This window comes from Triticum aestivum, chromosome 2D (assembly GCF_018294505.1).
Source record: "Triticum aestivum cultivar Chinese Spring chromosome 2D, IWGSC CS RefSeq v2.1, whole genome shotgun sequence".
NCBI classification, from domain to species: Eukaryota; Viridiplantae; Streptophyta; class Magnoliopsida; order Poales; family Poaceae; genus Triticum; species Triticum aestivum.
This window is the reverse complement of record NC_057799.1, coordinates 442,784,597-442,792,605: the sequence shown is the minus strand read 5'-3', so window position 1 is coordinate 442,792,605 and position 8,009 is coordinate 442,784,597.

Below are 8,009 nucleotides of genomic sequence, written 5' to 3'. Positions count from 1 at the left end.
TCTCAGATAGCTGGAACTCATGTGTGTTGAGCCTCTCAAGTATGTCAGACGGATCGAGTGTCTTGAAGTCAGGGCGTTCTTGTATCATCAGGGCAAGGGTGTCGAACGAGCTGTCAAGTGATCTCAGCAGTGTCTTGACGATTTCATGCTTGGTGATCTCAGTGGCGCCGAGAGCACGAAGCTCATTTGTGATGTCAGTGAGGCGATCAAACGTGAGCTGGACATTCTCATTGTCGTTTCTCTTGAAGCGGTTGAAGAGGTTGCGAAGAACACTGATCCTTTGATCTCTCTGGGTTGAGACGCCTTCGTTGACCTTGGAGAGCCAGTCCCAGACTAGCTTCGACGTTTCCAGAGCACTCACACGGCCATACTGTCCTTTGGTCAGATGACCACAGATGATGTTCTTGGCAGTAGAATCCAGTTGAATGAACTTCTTGACATCAGCAGGGGTGACACCTTCACCAGTCTTGGGAACACCATTCTTGACGACATACCAGAGGTCGACATCAATGGCTTCAAGATGCATGCGCATCTTATTCTTCCAGTAGGGATATTCAGTTCCATCGAAGACGGGGCAAGCAGCGGAGACTTTGATTATCCCTGCAGTCGACATAGCTAAAACTCCAGGTGGTTAAACCGAATCACACAGAACAAGGGAGTACCTTGCTCTGATACCAATTGAAAGTGCTAGTTATCGACTAGAGGGGGGTGAATAGGCGATTTTTATGAAAGTCTTCAAAACATGAGAGTTTCGAAGACAAACAATAGAAATGAACCTATTGATATGCAGCGGAAGGTAGACTACACTAAGCAAGCCATAGTCAAGTATTCAATGAAGTGAAAGCACGAAGACTAATAGCAGCTAGGTAGTAAAGATCAGGATGGAAGATAGTATGAAGCCAAACAACGATAGTAGTCACACAGTGAAGTCAAACAGGTAGTGCAAGCAGGCAATGACTTCACGAAGACAAACTGTAAGTAAAGAGAGGGAGAGGATAGAACCAGTCACTTGGTGAGGACAAAGGATTTGTTGGACCAGTTCCAGTTGCTGTGACAACTGTACGTCTGGTTAGGGAGGCTGAGATTTAACTCAGAAGACCGCGTCTTCACCTTATTTCCCTTGAGCTAAGGACACCCAGTCCTCGCCCAATCACTCTGGTAAGTCTTCAAGGTAGACTTCCAAACCTTCACAGACTTCGTTCACCGGCGATCCACAATGACTCTTGGATGCTCAGAACGCGACGCCTAACCGGCTGGAGGATTCACAGTCCTCAAGTGTAACAAGTCTTCAGGTCACGCGGACAGAAAGACTTCAGTGATGCCTAACACTCTTTGGCTCTGGGTGTTTGGGCTTTGTCCTCGCAAGGATTTCTCTCTCTCAAAAGCTTCGGAGGTGGGTTGCTCTCAAACGACAAAAGCCGTGCACTAACTCTGAGCAGCCACCAATTTATGGTGTAGGGGGTGGGCTATTTATAGCCACTAGGCAACCCGACCTGATTTGTCCGAAATGACCCCGGGTCACTAAGGAACTGACACGTGTTCCAACGGTCAGATTTCAAACACACACGGCAGCTTGACTTGGGCTACAAGTAAAGCTGACTCATCCAGCTCTGGATAAGATTTGCTCTCATTGTCTTCGCTCGAAGACATAGGATTTGGTTGAGCATCACTTCAGTCACTCTGACTTTGTTCATTGGGACCCCACTTAACAGTACGGTGGTTCCTATGACTCAACAAAGAAGAAAAGGAAACAACGAAACAACTAAGTCTTCGCGCTCCATAGTCTTCACATGATGTCTTCTCATGTCATATTCTTCAATGTGAATATCTTCACATACCACCATTGTCTTCAATGTCTTCATACATTTTTAGGGGTCATCTCCGGTAGGTAAACCGAATCAATGAGGGACTACTACCTGTGTTATCCTTCAATTCTCACAAACACATTAGTCCCTCAACCAGGTTTGTCGTCAATACTCCAAAACCAACTAGGGGTGGCACTAGATGCACTTACAGGTACAATAGTGATCCAGGAGTAGATCACTGGACAGCGGTCAAAGTTATCCTTAGTTACCTAAGAGTTCTAAGGAGATATTTCTCGATTATGGAGGTAATAAAGAGTTCATCGTAAAGGGTTACGTCGATGCAAGCTTTGATGCCGATTCGGAAGACTCTGAGTCTCAATCTGGATACATATTGAAAGTGGGAGGAATTAGCTAGAGTAGCTCCATACAGATCTTCATAGACATAGAAATTTGCAAAAATACATACGGATCTGAATGTGACAGACCCGTTGACTAAACTTCTCTCACAAGCAAAACATGATCCCTCCTTAATACTCTTTGGGTATTAATCACATGGCGACGTGAACTAGATTATTGACTCTAGTAAACTTTTTGGGTGTCAGTCACATGGCGATGTGAACTAAGGGTGTTAAACCACATGGTGATGTGAACTAGATTATTGACTCTAGTGCAAATCGGAGACTGAAGGAAATATGCCCTAGAGGCAATAATAAAGTTGTTATTTTATATTATATTTACTTATTCATGATAAAGGTTTATTATTCATGCTAGAATTGTATTGATCGAAAACTTAAATACATGTGTGAATACATAAACAAATATCGTGTCCCTAGTAAGCCTCTGATGACCCATAAGTATAGGGGATCAATCGTACTCCTTTCGATAAGTAAGAGTGTCGAACCCAACGAGGAGCAGAAGGAAATGACAAGTAGTTTTCAACAAGATGCTTAGGTGCTTTTCTTACATGAACAAACCTCCTACTTATGATTAACCCTCTCGCAAGCATCTGCAACTACGAGATAAGTATTAAGATAAAATATAACCATAGCATTAAACTTTTGGATCCAAATCAGTCTCTTACGAAGTAGCGCATAAACTAGGGTTTAAGTTTCTGTCACTCTCGCAACCCATCATCTAATAACTACCCCACAATGCATTCCCTTAGGCCCAAATATGGTGAAGTGTCATGTAGTCGACGTTCACATGACACCACTAAGGGAATCACAACATACATACCATCAAAATATCGAAGACATATCAAATTCACATGATTACTTGCAACAAGATTTCTCCCGTGACCTCAAGAACAAAAGTAACTACTCACAAATGATAATCATGCTCAAGATCAGAGGGGTATTAAATAGCATAATGGATCTGCACATATAATCTTCCACCAAATAAACCATATAGTATTCAACTAAAAGATGTAATCAACACTACTAGTCACCCACAAGCACCAATCTAAGGTTCCGGTACAAAGATTGAACACAAGAGATGAACTAGGGTTTGATTGGAGATGGTGATGTTGAAGATGTTGATGGAGATTACCCTCCCCAAGATGGGAGAGTTGTTGGTGATGATGATGATGATGATTTCCCCCTCCGGGAGGGAAGTTCCCATGGCAGAATCTCTATGCTGGAGGGCAAAAGTGCTCCTGCCCAAGTTCCACCTCGAGACGGCGACGCTTCATCCCGAAAGTCCTCTCCTTATTTTTTTCTAGGTCAAAATGACTTATATACCAGAAGAGGGGCACCAGAGGTGCGCCGAGGAGGGGACAACCCACCAAGGCACGCCTGGGCTTCCTAGCGCGCCCAGGTGTCCATAAAAAATATTCGTGAAGTTTTAGCTCATTTGGAGTTGTGCAGAATAGGTAGCCTGATGTAGCTTTTTCAAGTCTAGAATTCTAGCTACCGATATTCTCCCTCTTTGTGTGAATATTGCATATTAAGTGATAAAAGGCATTAGAATTACTCCAAAAAGCATTATTATGCATCAAAACATTATAAATAACAGTAGGTAAACATGATGCAAAATGGACGTATCAGCCTCTACTAGACTAGCTCGTTGATGAAAGATGGTTAAGGTTTCCTACCCGTAGACATGTGTTGTCATTTGATAGCGGGATCACATCATTAGGAGAATTATGTGATGGAAAAGAACCATCTGTTAGCTTAGCATAATGATCGTTCAGTTTATTGCCATTGCTTTCTTCATGTCAAATACATATTCCTTCGACTATGAGATTATGCAACTCCCGGATACCGGAGGAATACCTTGTGTTCTATCAAACGTCGCAACGTAAATGGGTGATCATAAAGATTCTCTACAGGTATCTCCGAAGGTGTTTGTTGAGTTGGCATAGATTGAGATTAGGATTTGTCACTCCGAGTTTCGGAGAGGTATCTCTGGGCCCTCTCGGTAATACACATCATAAGCTTGCAAGCAAATGACTAAGGAGTTAGTCACAATGTGGTGTATTATGAAATGGGTAAAGAGACTTGCCGGTAATAAGATTGAACTAGGTATGAAGATACCGACGATCGAATCTCGGGCAAGTAACATATCGATGGACAAAGGGAATTACGTAAGTTGTCATAACAGTTCGACCGATAAAGATCTTTCTAGAATATGTAGGAGCCAATATGGGCATCCAGGTTCCGCTATTGGTTATTGCCCGGAGAGGTGTCTCGGTCATGTCTACGTAGTTCTCGAACCCGTAGGGTCCGCACGCTTAACGTTCACTGACGATATAGTGTTATATGAGTTATATGTTTTGGTGAACGAATGTTGTTTGGAGTCCCGGATGAGATCACGGACATAACGAGGAGTCTCTAAATGGTCTAGAGGTAAATATTAATACATAGGATGATGGTATTTGTGTTGGGGAACGTGGTAATTTAAAAAAAGATCCTACACACACAGGATCATGGTGATGCATAGCAACGAGAGGGGAGAGTGTTGTCTACGTACCCTCGTAGACTGTAAGCGGAAGCGTTTATCAACGCGGTTGATGTAGTCGTACGTCTTCACGATCCGACCGATCCAAGTACCGAACGCACGGCACCTCCGAGTTCTGCACACGTTCAGCTCGATGACGTCCTCGCCTTCTTGATCCAGCAAGACGGGCGAAGTAGTAGATGAGTTCCGGCAGCACGACGGCGTGGTGACGGTGTTGGTGAAGAACAATCTCCGCAGGGCTTCGCCTAAGCACTACGAAAACTATGACGGAGGATAAACTAGAGGCGACGGGGTTGCCGGCACACGGCTTGGTGTTTCTTGATGTGTCTTTGGCGCTAGCCCTGCCCCTCTATTTATATGTTGAGCCCTCGGGTCGAAACTTGGAGCAAAAGCCTCCTCAAAGTCGGTTTTACCCGAAAGGCAAGAGTCCCACTCGGACTCTAGGACCAAATGCCACAATCCTTGGCGTCTAGCCCAGACGCCATGGGCCTCGGCGTCTGGCCCAGGGCCAGACGCCAGGGTCTCCGGCGTTTGGCTCCCTGGCCTCCGCAAAACTCCTTTTGCACCGACTTATAGCCCTGTGGGCCTGACCCCTTGGCCTAACCATATCATCCAATATATGAATCTTTACCTCCAGACCATTTCGGAGCTCCTCGTCATGTCCGTGATCTCATCCGGGAGTCCGAACAACATTCGGTCACCAACATACATAACTCATATAATACTATATCGTCAATGAACGTTTAAGCGTGCGGACCCTACGGGTTCGAGAACTATGTAGACATGACCGAGACACTTCTCTGGTCAATAACCAATAACGGAACCTAGATTCCCATATTGGCTCCTACATATTCTACGAAGATCTTTATCGGTCAAACCGCATAACAACATATGTTGTTCCCTTTGTCATCAGTATGTTACTTGCCCGAGATTCGATCGTCGGTATCTCAATACCTAGTTCAATATCGTTACCGGCAAGTCTCTTTACTCGTTCTGTAATACATCATCCCGCAACTAACTCATTAGTTACAATGCTTGCAAGGCTTATAGTGATGTGCATTACCGAGTGGGCCCAGAGATACCTCTCCGACAATCGGAGTGACAAATCCTAATCTCGAAATACGCCAACCCAACAAGTACCTTCGGAGACACCTGTAGAGCACCTTTATAATCACCCAGTTATGTTGTGACGTTTGGTAGCACACAAAGTGTTACTCCGGTAAACGGGAGTTGCATAATCGCATAGTCATAGGAACATGTATAAGTCATGAAGAAAGCAATAGCAACATACTAAACGATCAAGTGCTAAGCTAACAGAACGGGTCAAGTCAATCACATCATTCTCCTAATGATGTGATCCCGTTAATCAAATGAAAACTCATGTCTATGGCTAGGAAACATAACCATCTTTGATCAACGAGCTAGTCAAGTAGAGGCATACTAGTGACACTCTGTTTGTCTATGTATTCACACATGTATCATGTTTCCGGTTAATACAATTCTAGCATGAATAATAAACATTTATCATGATATAAGGAAATAAATAATAACTTTATTATTGCCTCTAGGGCATATTTCCTTCAGTCACCCACTTGCACTAGAGTCAAAAATCTATTACACATCGCCATGTGATTTAACATCAATAGTTCACATCTTTATGTGGTTAACACCCATAGTTCACATCGCCATGTGACCAACACCCAAAGGGTTTTACTAGATTCAGTAATCTAGTTCACATCGCTATGTGATTAACACCCAAAGAGTACTAAGGTGTGATCATGTTTTGCTTGTGAGAGAAGCTTAGTCAATGGGTCTGTCACATTCAGATCCGTATGTATTTTGCAAATTTCTATGTCTACAATGCTCTGCACAGAGCTAGTTTCGCTAATTGCTCCCACTTTCAATATGTATCTGGATCGAGACTTAGAGTCATCCAGATCTGTGTCAAAGCTTGCATCGACGTAACTCTTTACGACGAACCTTTTGTCACCTCCATAATCGAGAAACATATCCTTATTCCACTAAGGATAATTTTGACCGTTGTCCAGTGATCTACTCCTAGATCACTATTGTACTCCCTTGCCAAACTCAATGTAGGGTATATAATAGATCTGGTACACAGCATGGCATACTTTATAGAACCTATGGCTGAGGCATAGGGAATGACTTTCATTCTCTTTCTATCTTCTTCCGTGGTCGGGCTTTGAGTCTTACTATATTTCACACCTTGTAACACAGGCAAGAACTCTTTCTTTGACTGTTCCATTTTGAACTACTTCAAAATTTTGTCAAGGTATGTACTCATTGAAAAAACTTATCAAGCGTCTTGATCTATATCTATAGATCTTGATGCTCAATATATAAGCAGCTTCACCGAGGTCTTTCTTTGAAAAACTCCTTTCAAACACTCCTTTATGCTTTGCAGAATAATTCTACATTATTTCTGATCAACAATATCTCATTCACATATACTTATCAGAAATGCTGTAATGCTCCCACTCACTTTCTTGTAAACACAGGCTTCACCGCAAGCCTGTATAAAACTATATGCTTTGATCAACTTATCAAAGCGTATATTCCAACTCCGAGATGCTTGCACCGGTCCATAGATGGATCGCTGGAGCTTGCATATTTTGTTAGCACCTTTAGGATTGACAAAACCTTCTGGTTCCATGATATACAACTCTTCTTTAAGGAATGCAGTTTTGTTTATCCATTTGCCAGATTTCATAAAATGCGGCAATTGCTAACATGATTCGGACAGACTTAAGCATAGATACGAGTGAGAAACTCTCATCGTAGTCAACACCTTGAACTTGTTGAAAACCTTTTTGCGACAATTCTAGCTTTGTAGATAGTAACACTACTATCAGCGTCTGTTTTCCTCTTGAAGATCCATTTAATATCAATGGCTCACCAATCATCGGGCAATTCAATCAAAGTCCATACTTTGTTCTCATACATGGATCCCATCTCAGATTTCATGGCCTCAAGCCATTTTGCGGAATCTGGGCTCATCATCGCTTCCTCATAGTTCGTAGGTTCGTCATGGTCAAGTAACATGACCTCCAGAACAGGATTACCGTATCACTCTGGTGCGGATCTTACTCTGTTTGACCTACGAGGTTCGGTAGTAACTTGATCTAAAGTTTCATGATCATCATCATTAACTTCCTCACTAATTGGTGTAAGTTTCACAGGAACCGGTTTCTGTGATAAACTACTTTCCAATAAGGGAGCAGGTAC